Source organism: Camellia sinensis, chromosome 1 (genome assembly GCF_055761805.1).
Source record: "Camellia sinensis isolate YWXY chromosome 1, ASM5576180v1, whole genome shotgun sequence".
NCBI classification, from domain to species: Eukaryota; Viridiplantae; Streptophyta; class Magnoliopsida; order Ericales; family Theaceae; genus Camellia; species Camellia sinensis.
In genome coordinates, this window is record NC_138961.1 from 46,600,354 (window position 1) to 46,615,881 (window position 15,528).

Here is a 15,528-nt window from a genome sequence, read left to right on the forward strand (position 1 = left end):
CTTGTTCTTCCTACAATAATCCCTTATTATGCTAAACCCTATTCTTCCTCCATATGTATTATAAAAATCATATACACATTGTTCAGAATCAAATTTCATTGCCTGTTTTGGCTTCCAAGCACAATCATTCTCAGGTTTCATATCCATAACAAAATGCAACTGAAAACCCATATAAATAAAATCTTAGCTACATAAATAAAATCTTTATTTCAGAGACAAAAAAAAAAAAACACAATATCTGCACTATGATCAAAGAATTCACTGTCACACTTGGATAAAGAAACAAGAAATGAGAACTAAGGAGTGAGACCCACTTAAGATCAAATAATAAATCAATTAAACTATATAATCCCAAACTCCAACTACTTGGTTCTTTTTAAAGTGTCTAAGAAAAGGTATGCAAGCCAAGTACCTTTGGTAACATTGATTCATGGGCAACAAGAGTCATTTAGTTTTGGGTTTGGCAAGCCTATTGTAGCTCAACGGATAGGAAATAACATAAAAATACAAATTGTGAACTTTAAGAGCTTGACCATCAATTATAACAAGTGAATTTTTTTATCTGTCTATATGTTCACATCAAGCAATGGTGCATCTAACTGCCCTAAACAACACTGTCAATTTACATTTCACCTTTCGGCACACAAAACTGCCACATTAAGCATGTTTTAACTAAACAATGTGACTGATTCCAAGAGTAACAAGCTACACTTGAACAAAGTGTCAAATAGTAAGTGCTTGTCATATATTAACAATCAAGAGCAAGACAAGAAAGTACCATAAACTAAATTTGCAAGCTTAATGCACAACTACAGATAGATCTATATACAGACATCTAGACAAAGACATTAAGTCTTAGAAGACCCAAATTGTAAAAGGTGAATTTTCCTCCATTTTAGTCAAACCCAAATGGTAACAATCATAACAAATTGTGAAAAAACAATGTGTAACAAATTGAATTAACAGTCATGACTCACGACAAAGTCATCAATTATAACAAATTGTAAACAAACAATGTCTTTACAAAGCTTAAAGATTTAAAAAAAAAATAAAAAATTGAGAGACAAAAAAATATTCCAGAGAGATAAACTTACAGTCACATGAAGCCTAACCTCTAATTTCAGTTTGAAAAAATTCCAAACAAACACACAAAATGCAGTTCAATTACAGAGACAGAGACAATGAAGACTAACCTTTGGTTTGCGAAGTGAGGGCACATAGAATGAGGGCGAAGCAATGGGTTCGGTTTGGGGAGTGGGTCGCTGTAGAGAGGGTCTGCCGGTGAGGTGGAGGAGAAGAGCGTGACGGCTCTGGTTTTCCCTCTAGACAGAATCTGTAACGGCATCAAGAGTAGGTCACTGTCATCGGATCTGCAACTGCATCGAGACTGGGTCGCTAGTGAGGGTGGGTTCGACGGAGAAGAAGGAATGAGTGTGTGTTTTTGTGAGTGTGATTCCAAACCAAAATCTGTATAACCTCTGTATAGGCTGTGTTTTGTTTTGGTCGGAAAAATGAAATTTCAATTTCATATATATATATATAATATTCGTTGGATGTGCAACGGCTGATCTCAGTCGTTGCAAGGAGGAGATCAAGGAGGATATGCAAGGAGGAGATCCAAACTCTATTTGAGTTCATAGAGTTTCCCTTTTTACATACACAAATAAATTGCAAAACTTTAGAAAATTTGTTGAAAAAGTTACCGGAATATCATGGTCCTAGAGTTATGCACTTTATTTATTTATTTTTAATTTAATTGTAAAGGGTGTTTGGCCCAACTTACATTAGGGATAGATATTGGCTCGTTGGCCTGCTCAGTCTACTCGACTCAATTTTATTTTTCTGGAGTTTGGAAATGTTGTTTTAGCTCATAAGATCGGGCTAAACTAATATTTTCAACCAAAAATATTAATGAGTTGGGTTTGGAATTTATATTTTCAACCCAACCTGACTAGTTATTAAATTAATTAATTAATTATTTATTTATTTATAATATATTAAAATAATTTTTTTTTGGTTAAGATGGGATTTTATCTTTATTAATTTTATTGAAACTCACATTTGTAGTGAAGTGTGATTGAATTTATTTAAAAAATTCTTTAATTTATACACAAAATTTTTCAATTTATAATAATGTCTATATATTTATTTTAAAAAAAATATAATGTGTGATTGAATATGAAATGGTTTAATTTTTTTCTAAGCCTGATAGGTGGATTTGGGATTTATAATTATTTTTCTATAATATATGTTTCTATACTTGAAAAGTGAATGATAATATGTTTCTATAATATATATGCTTATTTAAAAGTGAATTATATATATCAAGTCTTTGATTTTGTTTCATAGCACAGAACTTTTACTTTTGTGAGGTAGGTTCTGGTAAATGTTCTCTAATCTCTATCTTATTGTCAAAAGTTAAAACTGTTTCTTTGATTTGTTCCGAGTTAACTTCCTTTTGATTTGCAACAAATTACAAAACTGATCTGGTTCTCTATCTTATTGTTATAATCTTATTAAAGAACTCAATACTTGGTTCTAGACTAAGCTTTTATTAGTTTGAGATCTATGAAGGACAAAAAAAAAGGGGTTTCATTTCATTCTTTGCAAAGGTTGGTATTTTGCTAACTGATTTGGGTACTTTACCTTTCATTTTTTCACCTGAAATGGAGTAGTGTTGGTTGTGACGTTTATCAATAGGCTTTCCCTGCCTCTGAAACAATTAATTGCTTTAAAAAAGAAATCCAAGCTTTGAATAGGTTGTTTAATTTGTGTGTTGTCTTTAGAGTAATAAAATACACTCCTAACTATTTTTCACAATTTCCCCTTGATACAATTGAGCACATGTGACTGATATATTTACGCATGATTGACATTCCAGAAATTGAAGTGGATTGATACTTTTGACCCTGTCTGCATAATCTTAGTCTATATCCTTTATTTATGTTCTTTCCACTTGGAAATAAACAGCCTTCTTGGTTGCTTCATATGCAGACTTGAAAGCTCTTTGCCAGTTTCTGCTATAGTTTTTAAAATTTTTCGATTTGTATTACTTGGTTGCTTTAAATTCAGAACCTTACATTAGCCAAGAAAGCATAATTGTATCTACGGTTTTACATTGTGCCACTCTAATTTCAGCTAAACTCTTTGTTTAAATTTATACTCGTAGAGTTTATGTATCAGATATTTTGTACTCTAACTTGCCTATGTAGAGCATTTCAATAGTTGCATTATTTTAATGTTGTATTTTTTTTCTTCTTCTTTGGTTTCCTCTTGATTCAATAGATTATAACGTTTGATAACATTTATATTTTTAGTTTATGTTTATAAAAATTTCATAAATTGATTTTTATTTATTTTTTAGAAAAATATAAACTATAAACGCGTTTAATTTGAACAAAATGTTGAAAAATTTTAAAAACATAAACTAAAAAATAGCCTAAAATATTTTTATTTATTTTTTAATATTTATGACAATGGGATCATACACATTATAATTAAAGAAAAATTAATTAAAAAAATAATTGAAAAAAAAATTATTTCAAAAAAAAATTATTTGGAAAAAAATTATTTGAAAAAAAAATTATTAGTGAAATTTTTAAATTTCTGTTTAAAAACTAACATAAACTCATTTTTTGAGTTTACGTTGATTCCTTAAATTTGTAAACTGAGACAACCATTTATGAACCAAAAAAATTGTCAAACAAGCTTTTATGACAATTTTTAAAATTTTTGTAAATACAAACTGAAAATTGAAAACGAAATGATTACCAAACAGATAATATTCATGTTTTTGTTTTATTTTATTTATTTGTGTTGAGGATATCTATTTTAACTCTGTTAACAAGAGGCGTCACCAGTCTGATTTGTGTGAATACCCTTTCATCGTGATGTTTTTCACAAATGGTATTTCTTTAGCACATTTTCTATTTTGTTCTTTTCATGGTTTAATAATATTAAAAAGATATGAATATTTGTTAAACTAGTCAACATGAACTATACTATTAATTCAAGAACATATATATTAGCTAGAAACATGTGTAATGTTGGTGATTATTATTGATTAAATTTATGTCTCTTATTTTGAGTCTGATAATTTTACCCAACAGGCCGAGGAACATCCTATTCCAAGAGAAATTAGACTAATTGTTTGGTGATGAAAATTTCTGCACAAATACTGTTGGTGTTATTCCTTTAGATATAATTACATATTCCATTCTTAAACTATATTTTCTTCCTAAATGAGTATATGTGGAGCTGATTTGATAATTGATGTTCATAGTATATAGTGTACTTAAAAATAATTGTGGTGTATTAATTTGAGTAAATATGCTATATTTTCTTCCTCAGTTTCGTTTTAATTGAAAAAATAAATAGTTGTTTATGTTGTTTGAAAGGGTTGGATGTGAAACAGGTCGGATCCAAGCCTTGGGCCGGTCCAATCCTCTAAGCCCAAATCCAGGTGAGTCAGATGAACATGTGGGCAAGCCAAATAAGCCCAACTCCATGATCAACAGTCCACTCAAGTCCTCAAGCACTTGGGCCAAACTCGCAGTGGAAAGGCCAGTCCTGTTGCGATGTTGGGCTGGGCCGAGCTGTAGGACTTAATCTATGAACCGAATTGATGGGCCGAGCCCATCATCAGGACCAAAGGGGGTTGAGTCCATACAAAGATATCCAAATGGGCCAGCCCATCTCTACAAACAGTCCCACAAAAGGCTGAGCCGAGACACAACGGTACCGAGCTGAGAAAACCTCTCAGAGAAATGTGGAAGTTGTGAATGCATGCATGTGCAAATTGCTACCTCAGTTAAGCCCCTCCCCCTTCAGGGGAGTGTGATCTATTATAAGCATGGTTACAATAAGTATATGCATCCATTGGTAACTACTCGATGGTTCCCTACTTTGAGCATTGTTAAAGGGATCCTTACAGCACTAAAGCTTGATGAAACCACCTTGGGTAACAAGTAAGTGTAGACACCTCATTTTTGACCGACCTTAAGACTCAGACGTCACCGATTGAGCGCTTAGTGATGTTGCATATTGTGCTCGTTCAGAAGTTTCAGAGTCTCGGCTGCGAGCCTTGCCTCCGGACTTCCGGACTCTTTCATGCTTTGCCTCGGTTTACAAACCAGGCTCTGTTTTCTCTGTTTTCTCTTCCAGAAGGGAGAGAGAGGTCTCGTAGATCATCTCTCAGTGGCCGTAGGCTACGTTTCGTGGTCGTAGGCCATTTTGCCCGTTTGGAGTCTGGTTTCCGGTTTTTCGGAGCCGTTGGCCGTGTGCCTCGGTTTGGGACCGCTTAACCACCTTCGTTTGCCCCCGTTTTTGGCATGCATCTTATTTGCACCCTTTTGAGGGACACTGTGGTTCGAGAAACCAACTTCGTGGTCGAACACCACTTTCGGTGCCTAACAGTCAGTTTTCGGGGCCTCGGGCTGCGCGTTTCGGCCCCCGAACCTTCATTTTGCATCGGTTTGAGTTCATTTTTGGCAGGAACCTCTGTTTCATTGTTAGGAAGGTCGTAGAAGGGTGGGAGGCCAGTAATTGTTCTGACAACCAGTTTTATTCCTCCATCGCCCTCCGTCGCCCGTTTTTCTCACTTGAAAGCCAAAGTTGACCACCCTAAGGCCACTTTTTCTTGCCCCAAACCACTTATTTGTGTTGTACACACCTGGGAGGCCACCAATATCACATGGCCAGCCAGTAATTCTTTGTGACCCTTTTGAACACCTCATAAAAGTGGCCTTTTCTCTCTCCTGGTTCACTTTCTCCAGTTTTTGACTACATGGTTGTGTTGTGCACACATGGGAGGCCACCAATCTGGGGTGGCCGGCCACTAATCTTGATTGACCCTTTTGACCCTTGGGCAGCCGGCCATGGGGAGAGCCGGCCGGCCACCTGCAACTTCAATAACCGGCCGGCCATGATCCTCTCTCCAGGTACATTACAAATATGCATTCTGTTTCCCTCCAGATTTTGTATCCGGGGGGCTGCACTTTTGGGGGGAAACTTGAATTCTTTCTCCCCCATTTTCCCCCTTTTTCTCCCCTTCTTTTGCCTATATAACAGCAGCTCCAGCTCCCATCTGAGGGTTACAAAAATTTTCCCTAAGCCTCTTGCATTGATCCCCCCTCTCCTCCTCTTCCAAGCACCAAAACCTCTCAAGTCCTACACCATTTACCCTACACCCCTTAGCACAAGGCCTCCACCCTCCATTCCAGCAGCTTCAAGGTCATTTCTAGAGCTTAGGAGCACGCAAACTTGGTCCAAAAGGCTGTCAAAGATTAGTCTTCAAGGGTAAGTCTCTTTCTCCTCTTTTTGGCTCTATTTTTAAATACAATCTAAGCTATACTTGCTTGCATATTTGGGCTTCGACCCTAACTTAAAATAGCATTATTTTGAGCTCCTTTTCATGTTTGTTTAAGGGCCTCTCCCTGTTTGAGGCTTCCTTTTTACACTTGCTTCTTTATCTCTCTTGTATGCCTCTTTCTTGCATAGTATTTTTGGCTCACTTTTAAATTGTTTCAAGCTTGGTTATAAACTGAAAAGTGGCTTATTTTGAGCCCTTCTTCAACATTGTTGAAGGGCTCTTCACTGTTTGAGGCTTCCTTTTGTCACTTACCTCTTTATCCCTCTTTTGGCCTTATTTTTGCATGTTTTGTTAGCCCCTTGTGCTTGTATTTTTGGGCTCCGACCCGAACTTAAAATATTCATATTTTGACCCCCTCTTCATGTTTGATCAAGGGTCTTTTTCTGTTTGAGGCTCCCTTTTTACACTTTGTGTTTAAACCTTCTTTTAGGCCTATTTCTTGCATAGTATTTTAAGCTTACTAGTGCATTTTTTTGGGCTCGGCCATAAACTGTAAAATACCTTTTTTTGAGCCCCTCTTCAACTTTGTTGAAGGGCTCTTGGCCATTTGGGTCCAGAAGCTGGTACTTGCTTCATTACCTCTTTTACGGGGCCATTTTTGCATGCTAGCTTAGTCCTATTTGTGTTCATTGTTTGGCCTTACTTAAAACTGTAAATATGATTTTTTTAGGGCTGCCTTGAATCTGTCTTTACACTCCATGTTCGAATAATGCATGCTTTGTATAGCTATAAGTCATTCCATGCGTCTAGTTTCGAGTTTCGGGTCTCATTTCATGCATCGGGTGCCATGTTTCCATGTTTCGGGGCTGTTTTGCATCATATTTTGGTACTGAAATTTGCATGTTTGCATATCATGTTTCATACCTTGCCATGCTTTGTTAGAGTGGCATTGGTGCCTTAGGGTCGGTCCTCGGTTTGCGTGCATGTGTGCACGCATTTTGAGTGTCTCATTTTTCATCTCATGGCCTCTTATGTGAGTGTGGCTGAGGTCCACTCATGTTGGTGTAAGCCCATATTGCATTGTGTATGCCATTTCATTTCATAGCATTGCGTATGCTAGGTTGTATGTTAGAGCATTGTGTAGGCCATGTTATCTCGTGCATCGTGTATGCCATTTCATAGCATTGTGTATGCTAGGTTGTATATTAGTTGCATTCATGCATGTCATGCATATTGCATCGTGCTTGGGATAGGAGTTAGCCTGAGCATGGGAAACGAGGGACGTTTTGTACTTCGAGTGACGGAACGTGTCTCAATTCCCAGTCACCGACACTCCGGATTATCCATGATGGAGTTTAGGTTTTATTGTGTTTATATGTGCATTCATTTCATATTGAGTCGTGCAATTCGACTCCTCGGCCATCATGCATCGATATGCGTGATTGGTGGCACGAGGATCGAGGCATGTATACATTTGTGAAAATACATTGCCATGCCCTTTTCCTGCTCTCTGTTGCAGCAAATCAAGAATCAGTAGCCTTTCAAAGGCCTTGCACAGCATTTCGGCATTAATCGCAAACAGAGGCTAATTGGGGCATCGCAGTGGATTTCCGCGCAAGGCAACCCGAAAATGCACCATTCATCATCCGAAGCAGAGTCGAGGCAGTCCCTGGCTTGCATGCCAATTTAATGCTTTCCTAGTTAAATTTGTTATTTAATTTGGATTCTGTATATATTTGGACTGTACTATTTATTTGGGACTGTATATTATTTATTCGGACCCTCCGAGCGAGGGCACAACTGTAATAAGTGTGCGTGTGTGTGATGTATGTCTTCCAACCCCACGTCTTTCTCCCTTTTATTTACCCGCTTATGATGGTCAGATTAGGGCATGTTTCAATTAGCATACAGTATGATAGCATGTTTGCATTCATTCATCTGTCTTGTATGCACCGGGCTCGGCGCATCATACTAACTGCATTGTATTTTCAATTCCAAGTTGAATACATGTTAGCTATAGCATTTCATATGCTATGTTTAGAATAGTCGAGCCTGTTATAGTTGCATTTTTTGCATGTGTTGCATTAGACATTCCCGTATAATTAGGATCATGCATGGATTTCTAATTAGCTTCTGTTTTGGCTTGGAGTACTCGGTAAGTTTTATGCTTTAACATCCTTGCATGCGTGTGAGTGACTGCCATGAATAGCATGCTTACCATGAGGCTATATGCTTATGTGCTATAACTGCCTGAATGCCTGTGGGTGAAGGTTGGGTGATTTGAATTGGAACAATTCATCAAATGTGTGTTTTAAGCCCACTAGATAGTGGCAAAATCATGTTTTTTTCTAAGCCCACCCGAGGGTGGCAAATCCACGTCTTAGCCTACTTGCGGGTAGCACCATCAAACCATTTTCAAACAAACAAACATGAAATGTTTTGTTCCAATTCAGACGATCCAGTCTATACTTGTATGCTGTGCGCATCACATAGTAAATCTAGGCTAATAACCGGAATAAGAACGCATAAAGTTTACAAAACTAGATATCATGGTTAGTAGAGGCCGATCTTTGATCGGGCGAGCGGGGGTGCTCATGAAGTGACCTTCCCCAATCGTACCCAAGTTCCCGAGCCGAGGCAACTTTGGTGATGACGGACACGTGGCCTTAGGCAAACGAGTCAGGGTTTCCTAAATTTTTCCAAAATAAAATATTTAGGTGGCGACTCTGTATCTGGTAAAGCAGTCCATGTTTGGCACTTCTTTCAAAATCTGTTTTTTCAAAACGATTTGCTGGATTTGGATTCTTTGGTTCAGATTTAGAACCGTGACAAATTTTAGAGTCCTGAACTGTAGTGAGCCCAATATCGAACGGAACGGGGGACTCGTTCCTCCCGGGGCGTTCGGGGACGTCTACAGTTTCTGGCGACTCTGCTGGGGAGTTAGAGAACTTGACTCGAACTCATGATATCTTGTTTTGACTACACTTGTGTGTTTCTTTGCGTTGCATTTGCATTGGTGCGCCTAGGACACCGTGTTTGTCATCTGCTATTCCTGAACGGTTTGCCGGAGGCTTGTCTTGTCAAGGCATGACCATAAGGCTGACCGGTTGTGGGCTCTGCCAGTATGGGAACACAAACTCCGGTTTTACCGGGGCACCTTTTTTGACCATTCGACCTAGTGCATATTCGGAATCCATAGTGACCATTCCAAACTAGGACAGGTTGCTTACCCGATATAGGTTGTCTGAAATCGCTGCGTGCATAGTGAAACCCTAGCTCCTGACAAAATAGGACAGGGAAACCCTACCCCAACATAGGGGTGTTTTGGCTCTCACTTGTTTGTTATGTGCTTTTAGAGTGCGTCTCTATACGAATGCGTGTATCAGTTTGCAAGTTTGGGCGTCAGGCCTGCGGGCACCAGTTCAGTGTTTTTGGGTATCAAGGGCCTGCGGGCACCAGTTCAGCATTTTCGGAATCAGTTATCCGCGGGTATCAGATTCAGTTTTGGAGGCAGTAATTTTGGGAACAGTGATCAGTGATCGAATGTAGTTATTCAGTTATATTCATGTCTGTATTGGCAGGATTGGGCTAAGATGCTGCATGTTTTCTTTTTCAGTTCAGAGACTCGGTTCAGAGCAACCAGTGTTCTCCTTTGCTGAGGCAAGACAGGAAAAGGCTCGCCGGTTCTTCAGATCCGTTAGTCACCAGTCTGGTCCATCTGATCCGTTAGTCACCAGCCACATCACCTCTGTCCAGTTCAGTAAAACTCGTGATGACGCAAAATTCGGAAGAAATTATGGTTATGGCAGCCGCATCAGACCAAGGAATCACATTGCAGGATGATACCGATGTTGAAGTGCCACACCCACCCAGGTCACCTGCCGCACATCTGATCTGGGAACCCCAGTTATTTCAAACCCGTGAGCCCACCACATTCGAGTTGATGGGAATGATTGGGGACCTTCAAAGATCTGTGGCGGATCTAGCCTGCGGAATGTCGGTTTCGCCGCCAAATGCATCGTATGCTGGGAATTTCATACCGCAGGAGCCCCCACTACTGGGGCGAATTGTAATTGAACTTAGCCAACCTGAAGCCATCCCAAGTTCCGGCAATGGCATGTTGACACCAACGGGGCTCCACTCTGATGTAGCAACTCAAACCTTCTACCAAGCCAAGGCGAGTGGTAAGAACAAAATGAAGGTGGACACCGATCCCTACGAACAACTCCTGTGGGCTGTTGAGGCTTTGAAAGCTGGAGGATTGAATGAACAGTAGGTGCACGCTGTTGCTGTAAAAACTGTGGATGACATCTTCCCCACTCAGGCCGAGAGCAGTTTAAGCCAGAAGGAAAATCGAGATGGGGACCGTCGTACCAGAACAGTTCATTCCAATCCTAATCCTGCACCTGGAAAAGATCAGAGAGCCAAGGCAGCACCTGCCACCCCTTTTTCGAGTGCGTCTAGCAAAAGTCAGCAAACCTCGAAGTATCCGCCCCGAGGTCGCAGGGTCTTCTATGCCCTCTACATGCCTTTGTCTAAGGCCCTTCAAATCCTCGTCAAAGAAGGGCATCTCAAACCCCTCGAGCCTCGGCCTCTCCCGGGTCCCCTTCCAGCTAAGCATGATGGTACCCAGTACTGCGCGTACCACCAGCAAACTGGTCACAGCACCGACAACTGCTTCCGTCTTCGTCATGAAGTACAGGATCTATTTGACAACGGGGTTGTCCTCCCGCCAAGTTCGGCGAAGTCCACCATCACTGGGTCAGCAAGTTTCGAGGATAATACAAGAATGTGATCAGCGGATGAACCACTTGTGGGCGGCACTCAGTTTACTCCAAATGTGGCGTTTGGCACGCACTGTTTTGAGCATTTGCGAATGCTAGTTTTGTACTTTCTGACTTGGGTGTTGAGTCAGTTCTGTAGTTTTGTTTTGAGTCAGTCTTTTCATACTGAGTCAGTTAAGGTTTGTCTTGTTGTATCGAGTCAGTCCTGTTGTATAGGGGTCGGGTGATCCCGAAGGGTGTTACCTCGGACATCACTGTTTTGTTTCGTGTTTGTCTTTTTGCTTTCTTTGAGTCTGTTTTTACCCAGGAGCCAGTTGTGCCAACAGATCTCAATGAAACAGCAGTGATTTTCGCACTCTTGTATTTGCTTCAGCCGTGCGCCAGTTGTGCCAGAAGATTTGAATGAAACGGCAATGCATCTCACCTGCTCTTTTGTGCCTTGAATTCATTACATCGACCTAAGTTTTTCAAAACCTTTTGAACACTGCGGTGAAAACGAAGAGGAAGGAATTCCTCGGGTTTTGCAAAAATTTGATCAATTGAGAGAAAGAGAGGCATGCTAAGCCCTTAATGAATAAGATCATGCTTGTTAGTGTGAGTACTGGGAAGGATCCTGGCTTGATCCAGATTGGTTCTACACTGTCTTCAGCGCGAGCGACTGGTCGCTTTCTTAAAAGATTTCAAAAAATGTTTTGCGCGGTCCTGCGAAGACCTGTGTAGAATCGCTCTTGAGATTGTGTAGCTTAGGATCGCTCTTAGCCTCGAGACTCGACCCCTCTGCTTTCAAAACCTTGAACTCGAATTCAGAACGTTCAACGGTCAACTACAATGTGAGGCCTGTGTGGCCAGATTCAAAGCAGCCATTGAACAAGAGGCAAGGAAGTCAGATCAAGAAGACCAGATGTCATCAAAAGAAGCTTGCGAAGCTAGGTCAGAAGCACCCTTCGAACTAGGGGCAAAAAAAATGTCAAACAGCTCGAAGAGCCAAAGGTGGATCATTCCATAAGTCAATGAAGATCGGCAAGAATGCCAAATCCTAGAAGGAAGGAAAGAAGAAAGTATTGCAGAAGGACAACTGAGTTTCTATCCACAAACACTAGGGGCAAATTCACCCTCCATTGGATGGACTCTTACATCGTCAGCGAACAACAGCCATTCTCCTGGATTCAGATGACTTCGGGATCTCAAAACCATTTGACATAGACAAAGCTATACTTTTACCCTTGAGAGGCTCGCTGGGCCGAAAACCCGGAAGGGCGGCCTAGGCAAAAGTTAGAGCAAGAAAAGAAGAAAAAGAACAAAAAAGAGAAAAGAACAAAAGAACAAAAAAGAAAGATGCAAAGAAAAGAACAAAAAGGGAAAATCAAAAAAGAAATGAAAAGAACACAAAAATTGAAAAGAAGAAAAATATAGCTCGCAAGGTTGAAAACCCGCAAAGGGCGGCCTTGGCAAAAGTTAGAGCATAAAAAGGAGAGGTTAAATACCCGAGTGTACCTTAACCCCGAACTACGTAAGGCTTGATTCCTATCTTTGGGATACGTAGGCAACTTCATTCTGAAGTCCAGCCGTAAAACACTTCAAATTGATTGTGCCTATGTAATGGTTTTGATCATCTTCGCTTTCTCTGTATCCGAGAATTTGGTTGTGTTCGTCACTCTGAGAACTGACTACAATGCGCTGTGGGGGCCGTTCAAACAAGGGGTAACTTTCCGTTGCCATTCAATGCGCTGTGGTGCCGTTCAAACAAGGGGCAACTTTCCGTTGCCATTCAAAGCGCTGTAGTGCCGTTCAAACAAGGGGCGACTGTCCGTTGCCATGTAGATCCCCTCAAGCAAGGGGCAATTTTCCTTCAAATCTGAGGTTGTGCATCTCGAGAGTGGGTTCTATGCTTGTTGAGCAGTGGTTGTTTGAAAAAACAGTTTTTGAGAATTTTTACTAAGGTTGACTGATCTTCTCTTGAAAACTATTCCATTTTTCCAAAATTGGACCTTTTTCTTGGACCCAAAAAAGGAAAATTTTCAGTGCTCATAACCTAACTTGCATGATTTTGAATCAGAAAATCGAACAAGCGTGTTAATCTAACTCTCATTTTGGTTAAAATTGTTTTAGTAGAAAGCCAAAAACAAAAATGGTCAAAGTGATGAACTAGGGGCGCAGTTGAGTCAAGTGTTCTGTCTTCTCCCCATTGTCAACATACATGCCAGAAAAGGCGCCATACTTGCCAAGAAGGGCACTCTACCTGCCAAAAAAGGCATAACTGAAGGTGACAACAAAGGGCCTGAAAGCTCTCTCACCCTCTGAGCAACGAGGTATCGAGCCAAGTGCGAGGCACGAATTGGCATGGATCAATATATTCCACTCCCTTATCCGGCGCATCGACAGATGTCACCGGAGGAAATAGCCGCGAACTGATTATGTTGGGCAAGAGCCCACAACTTTCTGTTTATCCATCAACCACCCAGGGGAGGGATAAAAAAATGAGAGATTGAAGAATAGAGAGATGTGCGTTGAGAGAAAAAGTGAGAAAAGGGTTTTTTCAGAAAAACAGAGCCTGAGGGCCGAGTGATATGAGAATCACAAATAAGAAAAGGGTGGAAAATAATACCCGGAGAAACTGGCTCCTCGTGCACCAAGAGGTCTCTTGCCTTCGTAACACAGTTGGGCGTTGTGTTTGTGTGTTTTGTTTGTCTCGATTCTTGTTTTGAGTCGTTTAAGTGTCAACAGATGTGTTTAGGTTGTTCTACCTTTGTTTTCCATTGTTGAGTCGTCTTGGCTGTGGTCAGTTGTAGGCTCAATACCCGGTTGAGAACCCTTTTCTCATTTCAATTTCAAAAATCGTTTTGTGCTCAGAGTGCCGTGTTGCTCTCCACATTTGTGCAAATCAAGATTGGTTCCTTCATAAAGCCGCGGGATTCAACCTAGGTCATGTGAAAATAGTAAAACCAGGACCCATCTGGAGCTATATAGATTCCAGACTTCAAAGCAAAAGAAAAAGGAAAAACGTCGGGCATCCGAGTTTGTTTCAACTTCTGCAAGTTCCGTCGTCGCATCCTGTATGCTCAGAATGAGCTGTGTGTTCAAAATTAAAAGAATTCTGTGTTATGAGCCGTGTGTTCAGATCAAGCAGAGTTGTGATATGAGCTGCGTGTTCAGAAGAGGAATGTGTGAGCTGCGTGTTCAACATGAAGTATATGAGCTGTGTGTTCAGAATTGAAATATGTGAACTGTGTGTTCAACATGAAGTATATGAGCTGCGTGTTCAGAAAAGGAATGTGTGAGCTGCGTGTTCAACATGAAGTATATGAGCTGTGTGTTCATAATTGAAGTATGTGAACTGTGTGTTCAATATGAAGTATATGAGCTGCGTGTTCAGAAGAAGAATGCATGAGCTGCGTGTTCAATATGAAGTATATGAGCTACGTGTTCAGAAGAAGAATGCGTGAGCTGCGTGTTGAACATGAAGTATATGAGCTGCGTGTTCAGAAGAGGAATGTGTGAGCCGCGTGTTCAAAATGAAGTATATGAGTCGCGTGTTCAAAATGAAGTGAATGAGCTATGCGTTCAGAAGTGAAAATTTATGAGCTGCGTGTTCAGAATTAAGAATGAACTGCGTGCAAATGAAAATGTATGAGCTGCGTGTTCAGAAGAGATATGTGTGGGCTGCGTGTTCACAAGTGAAATGTATGAGCTGTGTGTTCAAAGTGGGATGCATAAGCTACGAATGAGCTGCGTGTTCAACTTTCAAAAACTATGGACTGTGTGTTCACCATCAAAAGCTTGGGCTGCGTGTTCAACTTTCAACAAGTATGGGCTGCATGTTCAGAAATTCAACAGTATGGGCTGCGTTTTCAACTTTCCACAAGTGTGTGCCGCGTGTTCACCTTCAAAATGGGCTGCGTGTTTATCATCAAAGTTTGGGCTGCGTGTTCAACTTTCCACAAATGTGTGCTGCGTGTTCACTTTCAAAATGGGCTGCGTGTTCATTATCAAAGTTTGGGCTGCGTGTTCAACTTTCCATAAATGTGTGCTGCGTGTTCACCTTCAAAATGGGCTGCGTGTTCATCATCAAAGTTTGGGCTGCGTGTTCAACTTTCAACAAGTGTGTGCTGCGGGTTCACTTTCAAAATGGGCTGCGTGTTCATCATCAAAGTTTGGGCTGCGTGTTCAACTTTCAACAAGTATGGGCTGCGTGTTCAGAAATTCAACAGTATGGGCTGCGTATTCAACTTTCCACAAATGTGTGCTGCGTGTTCACCTTCAAAATGGACTGCGTGTTCATCATCAAAGTTTGGGCTGCGTGTTCAACTTTCAACAAGTGTTTGCCGCATGTTCACTTTCAAAATGGGCTGCGTGTTCATCATCAAAGTTTGGGCTGCATGTCCAACTTCTTTCAACAAGTGTGTGCTGCGTGTTCACAATCAAAATGGGCTGCGT